The 16043-nt window shown below is 44.8% G+C and overlaps 9 non-coding genes across 9 annotated transcripts; all 9 read left to right on the forward strand.

The window, feature by feature from the left end:
- Window positions 1-3203: 3203 nt before the first annotated feature.
- LOC141235771 (U2 spliceosomal RNA) lies at window positions 3204-3397 on the forward strand. Its single transcript, XR_012301532.1, has one exon. It is a non-coding gene; the product is annotated as a U2 spliceosomal RNA (small nuclear RNA).
- Window positions 3398-4512: 1115 nt separating this feature from the next.
- On the forward strand, window positions 4513-4703 carry LOC141235488 (U2 spliceosomal RNA). Its single transcript, XR_012301261.1, has one exon. It is a non-coding gene; the product is annotated as a U2 spliceosomal RNA (small nuclear RNA).
- Window positions 4704-7016: 2313 nt separating this feature from the next.
- LOC141235489 (U2 spliceosomal RNA) lies at window positions 7017-7207 on the forward strand. The gene has a single exon (XR_012301262.1). It is a non-coding gene; the product is annotated as a U2 spliceosomal RNA (small nuclear RNA).
- Window positions 7208-8322: 1115 nt separating this feature from the next.
- On the forward strand, window positions 8323-8513 carry LOC141235490 (U2 spliceosomal RNA). The gene has a single exon (XR_012301263.1). It is a non-coding gene; the product is annotated as a U2 spliceosomal RNA (small nuclear RNA).
- Window positions 8514-9628: 1115 nt separating this feature from the next.
- LOC141235491 (U2 spliceosomal RNA) lies at window positions 9629-9819 on the forward strand. The gene has a single exon (XR_012301264.1). It is a non-coding gene; the product is annotated as a U2 spliceosomal RNA (small nuclear RNA).
- A 1115-nt stretch (window positions 9820-10934) lies between these two features.
- LOC141235492 (U2 spliceosomal RNA) lies at window positions 10935-11125 on the forward strand. Its single transcript, XR_012301265.1, has one exon. It is a non-coding gene; the product is annotated as a U2 spliceosomal RNA (small nuclear RNA).
- Window positions 11126-12240: 1115 nt separating this feature from the next.
- On the forward strand, window positions 12241-12431 carry LOC141235493 (U2 spliceosomal RNA). The gene has a single exon (XR_012301266.1). It is a non-coding gene; the product is annotated as a U2 spliceosomal RNA (small nuclear RNA).
- Window positions 12432-13546: 1115 nt separating this feature from the next.
- LOC141235494 (U2 spliceosomal RNA) lies at window positions 13547-13737 on the forward strand. The gene has a single exon (XR_012301267.1). It is a non-coding gene; the product is annotated as a U2 spliceosomal RNA (small nuclear RNA).
- A 1115-nt stretch (window positions 13738-14852) lies between these two features.
- LOC141235495 (U2 spliceosomal RNA) lies at window positions 14853-15043 on the forward strand. The gene has a single exon (XR_012301268.1). It is a non-coding gene; the product is annotated as a U2 spliceosomal RNA (small nuclear RNA).
- The last annotated feature ends 1000 nt before the right edge of the window (window positions 15044-16043 follow it).

The following is a 16043-nucleotide window of genomic DNA, read 5'->3' on the forward strand; positions in this document are numbered from 1 at the left end:
AAAGTTTTGTGTTATTAATGTTTATGCGCCAGTTGAAAAAAATGAGCGCAAAAATTTATTTGAAAAAATTAAGCTTTTTGTTCCAGGAAGAATACCTGTGGTAATTGTGGGTGATATGAACTGTGATGTGGGGAGAGTGAATGTGGATGTGTCTGGGAAAGCATTATTGGAGTTAGTGAATGATTTTGGGTTGTGTGATATGCAGCGCGTGTGTAACATGAATCCTTTGTTGAACACTTTCTTTTCTGAGAGTGGTAGGGTACAATCCAGATTGGATTATTGTTTTATTTCTAAAAATATGGTTTCTGTTAATTATAGGCAGGAAAACGTTCTTTTTTCAGATCATGTGTGTATGTTGTGTGAGTTGGATATAAAAGTTGATGGAGTGTTTGGGAGAGGATTGTGGAAGTTAAATGTTAAACTGTTAGAGAATGAAGATGTGAGAAAGGAGTATGAAAGGCGGTATGAAGAATGGTGTAAGCATAAAAATGAGTTTGGGAATGTTTGTGAGTGGTGGGACTGGGTGAAGAAACAAACAAAAATGTTCTTTAAAAATTTAGGATACAAGTATGCAGCAATTAAAAGAGAGAGTTTTGTTAAACTGAACGCGCGGTTGAGCGTTTTGTATAAGTTAAGGGAAGGAGGAGTTGAGGTGGAGGAGGATATTTTAGAGGTAAAAAAGGAGATTAGTGAGTTTTTGTTGGAGAGAGGGAGAAGCATAGTGTTTAGGGCAAAGATTGATAAGATGGAGAAGGATGAGAAATGTTCTCGGTTTTTCTTTAAAAAAGTTTTTGGAAAGAAACAGAGTATGAGCGTGGTGTATGGAGCAGATGGAAGTGAGGTGAGTGGAGAGGATATGTGTGAAGAGGTGGCTAAGTTTTATGAGGATCTGTATGCAGTGAAACAGAGGGATGAATGTTTGGAGAATGATGTTTTGAGTGTGTTAGAGAGTAAGTTGAGTGAAGCAGAAAGAGAGAGAGTGATGGGTGAGGTGACTGGTGATGAGGTATGGAAGGTTATGTGTAGTATGGCTTTGAATAAGACGCCGGGGGAGGATGGCCTCCCAGTAGAATTTTATCGTGTGATGTGGGGTGTGATTGGTAAGGACTTTGTGGATGTATGTAAGTATATGTGGGGAAACATGGAGGTGGCTGAGAGTATGCGTGCAGGTATGGTTGTGTTAATTCCTAAGAAAGGGGATTTGAAAAGTCTGAGGAATTGGAGGCCAATAACGTTACTTAATTGTGATTATAAAATCTATGCAAAACTTATGGCTAATAGGATGCGTGATGTGATAGAGAGTGTGATTGGGGATGAGCAGTGTTGTGCGGTACCTGGGAGGCGGATTCATGAGTGTGTGTGTATGTTAAGAGATTGTCTATGGGATTGCATGGGTCGTAAGAAGAGTGTATTTTTGTTAAGTTTGGATTTTGAAAAGGCTTATGATAGGTTGTCGCATGGTTTTTTGTTCAGAGTGTTGTTAAAAATGGGTTTTCCGGCTGATTTTGTTGGGCGAGTGAGAAGTTTGTATGCGGGTGTTTATAGCTGTGTTTTAATGAATGGGTATGTGGGTAGGAAAGTGAATGTGTTTTCGGGTGTGCGACAGGGGTGTCCTTTGTCCCCTGTAGCATTTATTTGTGCAATTGAGCCATTGTTGTGTATGCTGAGGAAAGATAAGGTAATTCGTGGTGTGCAAGTGCCGGGAGGTGGAGGAAAAGAATGGAAAGTGAGTGGTTATATGGATGACGTGTGTGTATTATGTGATTCTGAATGTTCGGTGAGGCGGGTGAAGTTGTTAGTGTCTATTTTTTGTGGTGCATCTGCGTTTAAAGTGAATTGGGAAAAGAGTGAGTGTAAGGGTTTTGGAGGCGGAAGTTTAAGTAGGGATGTAGGTGTGAATGTAGTGAATGGACCTATTAAAGTTTTGGGTGTGAAGTTTTCAGAGAGTTTGGATGGGAAAGAAAGTTGGGATGATGCGAAAGGAAAAGTTGAGCAGAAGTTGAATTTTTGGAAATTGAGGAGTTTATCCTTTTTTGGGAAGATTTTAATTGTTAAGAGTGTGGTGTTGCCAATATTTTTATATATTGCGGTAGTATTTCCACCAGGATATATGTGTATGAGAAGCTTGAATAGAATTTTATTTGTTTTTTTGTGGAACTCGAAAATGGAGAGAGCTAGGAGAGAAATTTTGGTTAAAAGAGTGGAAAAAGGTGGTTTGGGTTTTCCGAATTTGGACGTGTTTTTTGGTGTGAATATCGTTGTGTTTGTTTTGAAAGTGATTAGGGCGGATGGAAAGTTTTCATCTATGTGTAGGTATTTATTTGGAGCGTATTTGTTTCGTTTAAAGTGGCAAGAAAGGGATTTGCGATGTCCGATTGCTTTTGAGGTGCCTGTATGGTATGTGTGGGTTTATAAGTTTTTGGTGAGGTATGAACTGTGTGATGCAGATGTGAGATTGCTGGAGAATAAGAAGGCTGTGTATAGGATGATTGAATGTAGAGAGGTAGAATGTGGAATAAATATGGTTAGGGGTGGTGATGTGCAGAAGGTTTGGAAGAAAGTGCGGATGAGTGGTATGACCAACAAACAGAGTGAAGTTGTGTGGCAGTCTTTACATGGAGTATTACCTGTGAGAGAGTTTCAGAGGAATAGAGGTTTGGTGAGGAGTGAAATGTGTCCAAGAAATGGCTGTGGTGGAAGGGAAAGTGTGTTGCATGTTTTTTGGAATTGCCAGTATGCTAGAGATGTGATTGGGAGAATGGGGCCTTTGTGTAAAGAATTGTGTGGTGTGAATTTGTTGTCTTTTGAGTTGTTTATGTTTGGTTTGGGAATATGTGATGGGACGAAGGAAAGAGTCTTGTGGTTGATGCTTGCATGTATAAAGGAAGTGTTATGGGATGTGAGGAATGTGTATGTGTTTAAAAGGAAGGAAATTGCTGTAAAGGATAGTGTGAAGGTGATTTTGGGGAAGATGTATGTGTGTTTCCTATGGGACAAAAAGAGGAGAGGGGAAGTGGATGCAGAGGGAATATGGAAAGTTAAAAAGTGGAGATATATTGTTAGTACCTCTTGATTTTTGTTATTGTTGTTTTGAAATATGAAATAAATATTTCCGATGATGATGGGGACAGCAAATTGCGTATTGGATTTGACGCAGCTGTTTTGATGGAATTTTCCTTTGTCTGGTTTTCATAGACTGTGGAATTTCCTCGTCTGAGGAGAAAAAAAAAAAAAAAAAAAAAAATCTGTTCTTATCAGTTTAATATCTGATACGTCCCCTATCTGGGGACCATATATTAAATGGATTTTTAGAACAGGGAGATGGAAAAAGAGCTTGCTCTGTCCACTCCACGCATTGACCTGGTATTGCAGTATCTCCAGGACCGGTGCACCCCTTCTTTAATGCAGTTTCTAAAATCAGAAAGAATTGAATTCAATGTTTTTTGTTCATTTTGCTTGTTTGTCGGATTTGGGGATGGACTCTTTGGCTTTGCTTTTCTTCTCCTCATTGGATTTTTCATGTTCAAAGTTGCAGAAGCCAGATTACAAGCTCATTTTGGTTCAACTTCAGCAACTGTGCATTGCATTGCCATGTAATGTGATGCAATGCTATCTTTCTAGCTCTCCCTTTTTACTTCCTTTTGGATAAACAGACATATTAGGCAAGCATTTTGGAGCTTTCACCTAAATAACTACAGGTGGTGAGATAAGCTGCACAATATAATTGACCTTTCAGTATATTGTTGCACACACACCATCTATTTAGCAAATGCCCTTGTTATCAACAGCAGCCTTTTAAACTCACCTGAGCTAACAGGTATGTGCGCTGGTTACTCTGCTGCGCTTAAAATTTCTTTTTTGGTTTGCTACAATGCCTTTTCTGAAACGTTGTCTCCTTCTGCTGGAACACTGACTTCTTTCATTTAATGCCTGCAGACTATAAAAGAGACCCCAACCCAAAAAGTTTGGTTGATTAGTCTGTGGCATTCTGTTAAACTGTTGCTTATGGCGGTCTCTGTGAGCTTCTCAGCGACATTCAGCCAGCCAGGTATCCTGCCTGCAGTAGATGGAATGTGGCAATGGAACGCTGGCTGCGCGTGTCATAATAGGCTCTGAGCCTTTATATACCTGTGCACAGCAGCAGCCACCTTCAGTCTGCTGCTGGACAGCCAGCAGCAGCAGCAGCAGGAGAGGTATGTAATCAGGAGCCCTCCTGCTAAGGGTAGACAGCTGCTCGTTCCACCCCACCCCCCGCCTTAATTGGTTCTCCTCCCTTCCAACGGTGTTGAGGCGGGTGGGAACAGCAGGGGGTGAAGGTGCTGTGTTTAAAGAGGTGGAGTTATGCAGATCTAAAACGCGTGGATTGCAGCAGCAGCAAGCCGAAAAGTGCAGGCATGTAAGGGATCTAGAGGTTGACAACATGTCTTCTTAACGGGAGTCCAGGAGCTCATCTCCACAAATGGACTTTTCAGGATCCTTGGGTGGCTCCGTAGTTTGAAACCAATTCTGGTTATCGCTTCTCGGCCTTTTGGCTAAGATCAAGTGTAGTATCTGTTCTTATCAGTTTAATATCTGATACGTCCCCTATCTGGGGACCATATATTAAATGGATTTTTAGAACAGGGAGATGGAAAAAGAGCTTGCTCTGTCCACTCCACGCATTGACCTGGTATTGCAGTATCTCCAGGACCGGTGCACCCCTTCTTTAATGCAGTTTCTAAAATCAGAAAGAATTGAATTCAATGTTTTTTGTTCATTTTGCTTGTTTGTCGGATTTGGGGATGGACTCTTTGGCTTTGCTTTTCTTCTCCTCATTGGATTTTTCATGTTCAAAGTTGCAGAAGCCAGATTACAAGCTCATTTTGGTTCAACTTCAGCAACTGTGCATTGCATTGCCATGTAATGTGATGCAATGCTATTGACGCGCCCCCTGGGACATATTCCTTTTTGAGGGGAATACCCGGCACCGGAACAGATGGGGGGTTGTAGTCTCCGAGCGGCTGTGACCCGGCCCGTGCCCAGGGCGTCAAACTCAGTGTTATGTGGCAGTCCTACAGATGTTATTAAGAGTTCTTTTGTGTCGACTACGCCACCCGTTGTGATGCGGTCACTGTGGCCGCCGCTGCAGCAGGGTCCGCTGAGGCTGATGGTGGGTGCGCAGCTTGGTGGGATAACCCCCAACGGGAGGGGTATAGCCTCAGAGGGGACAGGTGCAGAGGATGGGGGTTGTGGTGGTGCAGTGCAGACGGCAATGAAGACAGAGTCGGGTTGTGCAGTTAAGGGTGTTTACTTACTGCAGATGTTGTACTGGTCACTCCAGCTTCGAGTGACCACCCGAGCCGTGCTGCGTCCACCAGGTCCTGGATCCAGCCAACCCCCAAACAAGTCCGGAGCGTGGCCCTGAGCTCTCCTTCTGTCCCGTTCTCTGGCCGTCCCCACCAGTGATCCACCTAGGTCCAGCTCCCTCGGGCCTTCTGTTGGGACACCCTTGGCCCTGGGTTCCCTGACCCTTCATGTGGTGTGCCTTCGGGGTGGATGTGGTGGGTGACCGTGGCAAACGCTGCCCACGGTCTCCGGTCTCTGGCTGGGGAATGTTTTTACCCCCACCAGCTTGGGTTCCGGTACCCTGATGCCGACTCCTCACCCGGTGCTTTAATTTGGGTTCTTGGGTCCTCTCTGCTGTTTCCCCCTCTGGGTCTTTCTCTCTCTTCTCCTCTCTCACTCTGGGTCCTTCTTCTCCTCTGCTCCTGACTTGTTCTCTGCATCTGACCCTGTTCTTAGTTGGTGCCCACCTTATATACACCCTCTATGTGTGAGCTCAGGTGACCAGCACCCAATGAGCTCCTATCTCTACCCAGACTGCACCCCCTATCTGCCCCTACACTACATGGGATGTTCCACCCCCCTCCCACTCCAGCCAGGAACAGACTCGGTCGTACCTGCACATTTCTAAGTGGGAGTACCGTCGGTCTGCTCCTCGGAAATGGGATGTGTGTAGTGCATGCAGCCTACCGAGCTCAGATCCACACTCCATCCTTGCCCGGGAGTGGAATATCACACCTCTGGGTTGAGGTGCAATACCCCTGTAGCAGCCGAATCCTCAGGGTGCTACACTATCTTTCTAGCTCTCCCTTTTTACTTCCTTTTGGATAAACAGACATATTAGGCAAGCATTTTGGAGCTTTCACCTAAATAACTACAGGTGGTGAGATAAGCTGCACAATATAATTGACCTTTCAGTATATTGTTGCACACACACCATCTATTTAGCAAATGCCCTTGTTATCAACAGCAGCCTTTTAAACTCACCTGAGCTAACAGGTATGTGCGCTGGTTACTCTGCTGCGCTTAAAATTTCTTTTTTGGTTTGCTACAATGCCTTTTCTGAAACGTTGTCTCCTTCTGCTGGAACACTGACTTCTTTCATTTAATGCCTGCAGACTATAAAAGAGAACCCAACCCAAAAAGTTTGGTTGATTAGTCTGTGGCATTCTGTTAAACTGTTGCTTATGGCGGTCTCTGTGAGCTTCTCAGCGACATTCAGCCAGCCAGGTATCCTGCCTGCAGTAGATGGAATGTGGCAATGGAACGCTGGCTGCGCGTGTCGTAATAGGCTCTGAGCCTTTATATACCTGTGCACAGCAGCAGCCACCTTCAGTCTGCTGCTGGACAGCCAGCAGCAGCAGCAGCAGGAGAGGTATGTAATCAGGAGCCCTCCTGCTAAGGGTAGACAGCTGCTCGTTCCACCCCACCCCCCGCCTTAATTGGTTCTCCTCCCTTCCAACGGTGTTGAGGCGGGTGGGAACAGCAGGGGGTGAAGGTGCTGTGTTTAAAGAGGTGGAGTTATGCAGATCTAAAACGCGTGGATTGCAGCAGCAGCAAGCCGAAAAGTGCAGGCATGTAAGGGATCTAGAGGTTGACAACATGTCTTCTTAACGGGAGTCCAGGAGCTCATCTCCACAAATGGACTTTTCAGGATCCTTGGGTGGCTCCGTAGTTTGAAACCAATTCTGGTTATCGCTTCTCGGCCTTTTGGCTAAGATCAAGTGTAGTATCTGTTCTTATCAGTTTAATATCTGATACGTCCCCTATCTGGGGACCATATATTAAATGGATTTTTAGAACAGGGAGATGGAAAAAGAGCTTGCTCTGTCCACTCCACGCATTGACCTGGTATTGCAGTATCTCCAGGACCGGTGCACCCCTTCTTTAATGCAGTTTCTAAAATCAGAAAGAATTGAATTCAATGTTTTTTGTTCATTTTGCTTGTTTGTCGGATTTGGGGATGGACTCTTTGGCTTTGCTTTTCTTCTCCTCATTGGATTTTTCATGTTCAAAGTTGCAGAAGCCAGATTACAAGCTCATTTTGGTTCAACTTCAGCAACTGTGCATTGCATTGCCATGTAATGTGATGCAATGCTATCTTTCTAGCTCTCCCTTTTTACTTCCTTTTGGATAAACAGACATATTAGGCAAGCATTTTGGAGCTTTCACCTAAATAACTACAGGTGGTGAGATAAGCTGCACAATATAATTAACCTTTCAGTATATTGTTGCACACACACCATCTATTTAGCAAATGCCCTTGTTATCAACAGCAGCCTTTTAAACTCACCTGAGCTAACAGGTATGTGCGCTGGTTACTCTGCTGCGCTTAAAATTTCTTTTTTGGTTTGCTACAATGCCTTTTCTGAAACGTTGTCTCCTTCTGCTGGAACACTGACTTCTTTCATTTAATGCCTGCAGACTATAAAAGAGAACCCAACCCAAAAAGTTTGGTTGATTAGTCTGTGGCATTCTGTTAAACTGTTGCTTATGGCGGTCTCTGTGAGCTTCTCAGCGACATTCAGCCAGCCAGGTATCCTGCCTGCAGTAGATGGAATGTGGAAATGGAACGCTGGCTGCGCGTGTCATAATAGGCTCTGAGCCTTTATATACCTGTGCACAGCAGCAGCCACCTTCAGTCTGCTGCTGGACAGCCAGCAGCAGCAGCAGCAGGAGAGGTATGTAATCAGGAGCCCTCCTGCTAAGGGTAGACAGCTGCTCGTTCCACCCCACCCCCCGCCTTAATTGGTTCTCCTCCCTTCCAACGGTGTTGAGGCGGGTGGGAACAGCAGGGGGTGAAGGTGCTGTGTTTAAAGAGGTGGAGTTATGCAGATCTAAAACGCGTGGATTGCAGCAGCAGCAAGCCGAAAAGTGCAGGCATGTAAGGGATCTAGAGGTTGACAACATGTCTTCTTAACGGGAGTCCAGGAGCTCATCTCCACAAATGGACTTTTCAGGATCCTTGGGTGGCTCCGTAGTTTGAAACCAATTCTGGTTATCGCTTCTCGGCCTTTTGGCTAAGATCAAGTGTAGTATCTGTTCTTATCAGTTTAATATCTGATACGTCCCCTATCTGGGGACCATATATTAAATGGATTTTTAGAACAGGGAGATGGAAAAAGAGCTTGCTCTGTCCACTCCACGCATTGACCTGGTATTGCAGTATCTCCAGGACCGGTGCACCCCTTCTTTAATGCAGTTTCTAAAATCAGAAAGAATTGAATTCAATGTTTTTTGTTCATTTTGCTTGTTTGTCGGATTTGGGGATGGACTCTTTGGCTTTGCTTTTCTTCTCCTCATTGGATTTTTCATGTTCAAAGTTGCAGAAGCCAGATTACAAGCTCATTTTGGTTCAACTTCAGCAACTGTGCATTGCATTGCCATGTAATGTGATGCAATGCTATCTTTCTAGCTCTCCCTTTTTACTTCCTTTTGGATAAACAGACATATTAGGCAAGCATTTTGGAGCTTTCACCTAAATAACTACAGGTGGTGAGATAAGCTGCACAATATAATTGACCTTTCAGTATATTGTTGCACACACACCATCTATTTAGCAAATGCCCTTGTTATCAACAGCAGCCTTTTAAACTCACCTGAGCTAACAGGTATGTGCGCTGGTTACTCTGCTGCGCTTAAAATTTCTTTTTTGGTTTGCTACAATGCCTTTTCTGAAACGTTGTCTCCTTCTGCTGGAACACTGACTTCTTTCATTTAATGCCTGCAGACTATAAAAGAGAACCCAACCCAAAAAGTTTGGTTGATTAGTCTGTGGCATTCTGTTAAACTGTTGCTTATGGCGGTCTCTGTGAGCTTCTCAGCGACATTCAGCCAGCCAGGTATCCTGCCTGCAGTAGATGGAATGTGGCAATGGAACGCTGGCTGCGCGTGTCATAATAGGCTCTGAGCCTTTATATACCTGTGCACAGCAGCAGCCACCTTCAGTCTGCTGCTGGACAGCCAGCAGCAGCAGCAGCAGGAGAGGTATGTAATCAGGAGCCCTCCTGCTAAGGGTAGACAGCTGCTCGTTCCACCCCACCCCCCGCCTTAATTGGTTCTCCTCCCTTCCAACGGTGTTGAGGCGGGTGGGAACAGCAGGGGGTGAAGGTGCTGTGTTTAAAGAGGTGGAGTTATGCAGATCTAAAACGCGTGGATTGCAGCAGCAGCAAGCCGAAAAGTGCAGGCATGTAAGGGATCTAGAGGTTGACAACATGTCTTCTTAACGGGAGTCCAGGAGCTCATCTCCACAAATGGACTTTTCAGGATCCTTGGGTGGCTCCGTAGTTTGAAACCAATTCTGGTTATCGCTTCTCGGCCTTTTGGCTAAGATCAAGTGTAGTATCTGTTCTTATCAGTTTAATATCTGATACGTCCCCTATCTGGGGACCATATATTAAATGGATTTTTAGAACAGGGAGATGGAAAAAGAGCTTGCTCTGTCCACTCCACGCATTGACCTGGTATTGCAGTATCTCCAGGACCGGTGCACCCCTTCTTTAATGCAGTTTCTAAAATCAGAAAGAATTGAATTCAATGTTTTTTGTTCATTTTGCTTGTTTGTCGGATTTGGGGATGGACTCTTTGGCTTTGCTTTTCTTCTCCTCATTGGATTTTTCATGTTCAAAGTTGCAGAAGCCAGATTACAAGCTCATTTTGGTTCAACTTCAGCAACTGTGCATTGCATTGCCATGTAATGTGATGCAATGCTATCTTTCTAGCTCTCCCTTTTTACTTCCTTTTGGATAAACAGACATATTAGGCAAGCATTTTGGAGCTTTCACCTAAATAACTACAGGTGGTGAGATAAGCTGCACAATATAATTGACCTTTCAGTATATTGTTGCACACACACCATCTATTTAGCAAATGCCCTTGTTATCAACAGCAGCCTTTTAAACTCACCTGAGCTAACAGGTATGTGCGCTGGTTACTCTGCTGCGCTTAAAATTTCTTTTTTGGTTTGCTACAATGCCTTTTCTGAAACGTTGTCTCCTTCTGCTGGAACACTGACTTCTTTCATTTAATGCCTGCAGACTATAAAAGAGAACCCAACCCAAAAAGTTTGGTTGATTAGTCTGTGGCATTCTGTTAAACTGTTGCTTATGGCGGTCTCTGTGAGCTTCTCAGCGACATTCAGCCAGCCAGGTATCCTGCCTGCAGTAGATGGAATGTGGCAATGGAACGCTGGCTGCGCGTGTCATAATAGGCTCTGAGCCTTTATATACCTGTGCACAGCAGCAGCCACCTTCAGTCTGCTGCTGGACAGCCAGCAGCAGCAGCAGCAGGAGAGGTATGTAATCAGGAGCCCTCCTGCTAAGGGTAGACAGCTGCTCGTTCCACCCCACCCCCCGCCTTAATTGGTTCTCCTCCCTTCCAACGGTGTTGAGGCGGGTGGGAACAGCAGGGGGTGAAGGTGCTGTGTTTAAAGAGGTAGAGTTATGCAGATCTAAAACGCGTGGATTGCAGCAGCAGCAAGCCGAAAAGTGCAGGCATGTAAGGGATCTAGAGGTTGACAACATGTCTTCTTAACGGGAGTCCAGGAGCTCATCTCCACAAATGGACTTTTCAGGATCCTTGGGTGGCTCCGTAGTTTGAAACCAATTCTGGTTATCGCTTCTCGGCCTTTTGGCTAAGATCAAGTGTAGTATCTGTTCTTATCAGTTTAATATCTGATACGTCCCCTATCTGGGGACCATATATTAAATGGATTTTTAGAACAGGGAGATGGAAAAAGAGCTTGCTCTGTCCACTCCACGCATTGACCTGGTATTGCAGTATCTCCAGGACCGGTGCACCCCTTCTTTAATGCAGTTTCTAAAATCAGAAAGAATGGAATTCAATGTTTTTTGTTCATTTTGCTTGTTTGTCGGATTTGGGGATGGACTCTTTGGCTTTGCTTTTCTTCTCCTCATTGGATTTTTCATGTTCAAAGTTGCAGAAGCCAGATTACAAGCTCATTTTGGTTCAACTTCAGCAACTGTGCATTGCATTGCCATGTAATGTGATGCAATGCTATCTTTCTAGCTCTCCCTTTTTACTTCCTTTTGGATAAACAGACATATTAGGCAAGCATTTTGGAGCTTTCACCTAAATAACTACAGGTGGTGAGATAAGCTGCACAATATAATTGACCTTTCAGTATATTGTTGCACACACACCATCTATTTAGCAAATGCCCTTGTTATCAACAGCAGCCTTTTAAACTCACCTAAGCTAAAAAGTATGTGCGCTGGTTACTCTGCTGCGCTTAAAATTTCTTTTTTGGTTTGCTACAATGCCTTTTCTGAAACGTTGTCTCCTTCTGCTGGAACACTGACTTCTTTCATTTAATGCCTGCAGACTATAAAAGAGAACCCAACCCAAAAAGTTTGGTTGATTAGTCTGTGGCATTCTGTTAAACTGTTGCTTATGGCGGTCTCTGTGAGCTTCTCAGCGACATTCAGCCAGCCAGGTATCCTGCCTGCAGTAGATGGAATGTGGCAATGGAACGCTGGCTGCGCATGTCATAATAGGCTCTGAGCCTTTATATACCTGTGCACAGCAGCAGCCACCTTCAGTCTGCTGCTGGACAGCCAGCAGCAGCAGCAGCAGGAGAGGTATGTAATCAGGAGCCCTCCTGCTAAGGGTAGACAGCTGCTCGTTCCACCCCACCCCCCGCCTTAATTGGTTCTCCTCCCTTCCAACGGTGTTGAGGCGGGTGGGAACAGCAGGGGGTGAAGGTGCTGTGTTTAAAGAGGTGGAGTTATGCAGATCTAAAACGCGTGGATTGCAGCAGCAGCAAGCCGAAAAGTGCAGGCATGTAAGGGATCTAGAGGTTGACAACATGTCTTCTTAACGGGAGTCCAGGAGCTCATCTCCACAAATGGACTTTTCAGGATCCTTGGGTGGCTCCGTAGTTTGAAACCAATTCTGGTTATCGCTTCTCGGCCTTTTGGCTAAGATCAAGTGTAGTATCTGTTCTTATCAGTTTAATATCTGATACGTCCCCTATCTGGGGACCATATATTAAATGGATTTTTAGAACAGGGAGATGGAAAAAGAGCTTGCTCTGTCCACTCCACGCATTGACCTGGTATTGCAGTATCTCCAGGACCGGTGCACCCCTTCTTTAATGCAGTTTCTAAAATCAGAAAGAATTGAATTCAAAGTTTTTTGTTCATTTTGCTTGTTTGTCGGATTTGGGGATGGACTCTTTGGCTTTGCTTTTCTTCTCCTCATTGGATTTTTCATGTTCAAAGTTGCAGAAGCCAGATTACAAGCTCATTTTGGTTCAACTTCAGCAACTGTGCATTGCATTGCCATGTAATGTGATGCAATGCTATCTTTCTAGCTCTCCCTTTTTACTTCCTTTTGGATAAACAGACATATTAGGCAAGCATTTTGGAGCTTTCACCTAAATAACTACAGGTGGTGAGATAAGCTGCACAATATAATTGACCTTTCAGTATACTGTTGCACACACACCATCTATTTAGCAAATGCCCTTGTTATCAACAGCAGCCTTTTAAACTCACCTGAGCTAACAGGTATGTGCGCTGGTTACTCTGCTGCGCTTAAAATTTCTTTTTTGGTTTGCTACAATGCCTTTTCTGAAACGTTGTCTCCTTCTGCTGGAACACTGACTTCTTTCATTTAATGCCTGCAGACTATAAAAGAGAACCCAACCCAAAAAGTTTGGTTGATTAGTCTGTGGCATTCTGTTAAACTGTTGCTTATGGCGGTCTCTGTGAGCTTCTCAGCGACATTCAGCCAGCCAGGTATCCTGCCTGCAGTAGATGGAATGTGGCAATGGAACGCTGGCTGCGCGTGTCATAATAGGCTCTGAGCCTTTATATACCTGTGCACAGCAGCAGCCACCTTCAGTCTGCTGCTGGACAGCCAGCAGCAGCAGCAGCAGGAGAGGTATGTAATCAGGAGCCCTCCTGCTAAGGGTAGACAGCTGCTCGTTCCACCCCACCCCCCGCCTTAATTGGTTCTCCTCCCTTCCAACGGTGTTGAGGCGGGTGGGAACAGCAGGGGGTGAAGGTGCTGTGTTTAAAGAGGTGGAGTTATGCAGATCTAAAACGCGTGGATTGCAGCAGCAGCAAGCCGAAAAGTGCAGGCATGTAAGGGATCTAGAGGTTGACAACATGTCTTCTTAACGGGAGTCCAGGAGCTCATCTCCACAAATGGACTTTTCAGGATCCTTGGGTGGCTCCGTAGTTTGAAACCAATTCTGGTTATCGCTTCTCGGCCTTTTGGCTAAGATCAAGTGTAGTATCTGTTCTTATCAGTTTAATATCTGATACGTCCCCTATCTGGGGACCATATATTAAATGGATTTTTAGAACAGGGAGATGGAAAAAGAGCTTGCTCTGTCCACTCCACGCATTGACCTGGTATTGCAGTATCTCCAGGACCGGTGCACCCCTTCTTTAATGCAGTTTCTAAAATCAGAAAGAATTGAATTCAATGTTTTTTGTTCATTTTGCTTGTTTGTCGGATTTGGGGATGGACTCTTTGGCTTTGCTTTTCTTCTCCTCATTGGATTTTTCATGTTCAAAGTTGCAGAAGCCAGATTACAAGCTCATTTTGGTTCAACTTCAGCAACTGTGCATTGCATTGCCATGTAATGTGATGCAATGCTATCTTTCTAGCTCTCCCTTTTTACTTCCTTTTGGATAAACAGACATATTAGGCAAGCATTTTGGAGCTTTCACCTAAATAACTACAGGTGGTGAGATAAGCTGCACAATATAATTGACCTTTCAGTATATTGTTGCACACACACCATCTATTTAGCAAATGCCCTTGTTATCAACAGCAGCCTTTTAAACTCACCTGAGCTAACAGGTATGTGCGCTGGTTACTCTGCTGCGCTTAAAATTTCTTTTTTGGTTTGCTACAATGCCTTTTCTGAAACGTTGTCTCCTTCTGCTGGAACACTGACTTCTTTCATTTAATGCCTGCAGACTATAAAAGAGAACCCAACCCAAAAAGTTTGGTTGATTAGTCTGTGGCATTCTGTTAAACTGTTGCTTATGGCGGTCTCTGTGAGCTTCTCAGCGACATTCAGCCAGCCAGGTATCCTGCCTGCAGTAGATGGAATGTGGCAATGGAACGCTGGCTGCGCGTGTCATAATAGGCTCTGAGCCTTTATATACCTGTGCACAGCAGCAGCCACCTTCAGTCTGCTGCTGGACAGCCAGCAGCAGCAGCAGCAGGAGAGGTATGTAATCAGGAGCCCTCCTGCTAAGGGTAGACAGCTGCTCGTTCCACCCCACCCCCCGCCTTAATTGGTTCTCCTCCCTTCCAACGGTGTTGAGGCGGGTGGGAACAGCAGGGGGTGAAGGTGCTGTGTTTAAAGAGGTGGAGTTATGCAGATCTAAAACGCGTGGATTGCAGCAGCAGCAAGCCGAAAAGTGCAGGCATGTAAGGGATCTAGAGGTTGACAACATGTCTTCTTAACGGGAGTCCAGGAGCTCATATCCACAAATGGACTTTTCAGGATCCTTGGGTGGCTCCGTAGTTTGAAACCAATTCTGGTTATCGCTTCTCGGCCTTTTGGCTAAGATCAAGTGTAGTATCTGTTCTTATCAGTTTAATATCTGATACGTCCCCTATCTGGGGACCATATATTAAATGGATTTTTAGAACAGGGAGATGGAAAAAGAGCTTGCTCTGTCCACTCCACGCATTGACCTGGTATTGCAGTATCTCCAGGACCGGTGCACCCCTTCTTTAATGCAGTTTCTAAAATCAGAAAGAATTGAATTCAATGTTTTTTGTTCATTTTGCTTGTTTGTCGGATTTGGGGATGGACTCTTTGGCTTTGCTTTTCTTCTCCTCATTGGATTTTTCATGTTCAAAGTTGCAGAAGCCAGATTACAAGCTCATTTTGGTTCAACTTCAGCAACTGTGCATTGCATTGCCATGTAATGTGATGCAATGCTATCTTTCTAGCTCTCCCTTTTTACTTCCTTTTGGATAAACAGACATATTAGGCAAGCATTTTGGAGCTTTCACCTAAATAACTACAGGTGGTGAGATAAGCTGCACAATATAATTGACCTTTCAGTATATTGTTGCACACACACCATCTATTTAGCAAATGCCCTTGTTATCAACAGCAGCCTTTTAAACTCACCTGAGCTAACAGGTATGTGCGCTGGTTACTCTGCTGCGCTTAAAATTTCTTTTTTGGTTTGCTACAATGCCTTTTCTGAAACGTTGTCTCCTTCTGCTGGAACACTGACTTCTTTCATTTAATGCCTGCAGACTATAAAAGAGAACCCAACCCAAAAAGTTTGGTTGATTAGTCTGTGGCATTCTGTTAAACTGTTGCTTATGGCGGTCTCTGTGAGCTTCTCAGCGACATTCAGCCAGCCAGGTATCCTGCCTGCAGTAGATGGAATGTGGCAATGGAACGCTGGCTGCGCGTGTCATAATAGGCTCTGAGCCTTTATATACCTGTGCACAGCAGCAGCCACCTTCAGTCTGCTGCTGGACAGCCAGCAGCAGCAGCAGCAGGAGAGGTATGTAATCAGGAGCCCTCCTGCTAAGGGTAGACAGCTGCTCGTTCCACCCCACCCCCCGCCTTAATTGGTTCTCCTCCCTTCCAACGGTGTTGAGGCGGGTGGGAACAGCAGGGGGTGAAGGTGCTGTGTTTAAAGAGGTGGAGTTATGCAGATCTAAAACGCGTGGATTGCAGCAGCAGCAAGCCGAAAAGTGCAGGCATG

Source organism: Phyllobates terribilis, unplaced genomic scaffold (genome assembly GCF_046119375.1).
Source record: "Phyllobates terribilis strain yellow unplaced genomic scaffold, ASM4611937v1 Scaffold_682__1_contigs__length_827410, whole genome shotgun sequence".
Lineage (NCBI taxonomy): Eukaryota > Metazoa > Chordata > Amphibia > Anura > Dendrobatidae > Phyllobates > Phyllobates terribilis.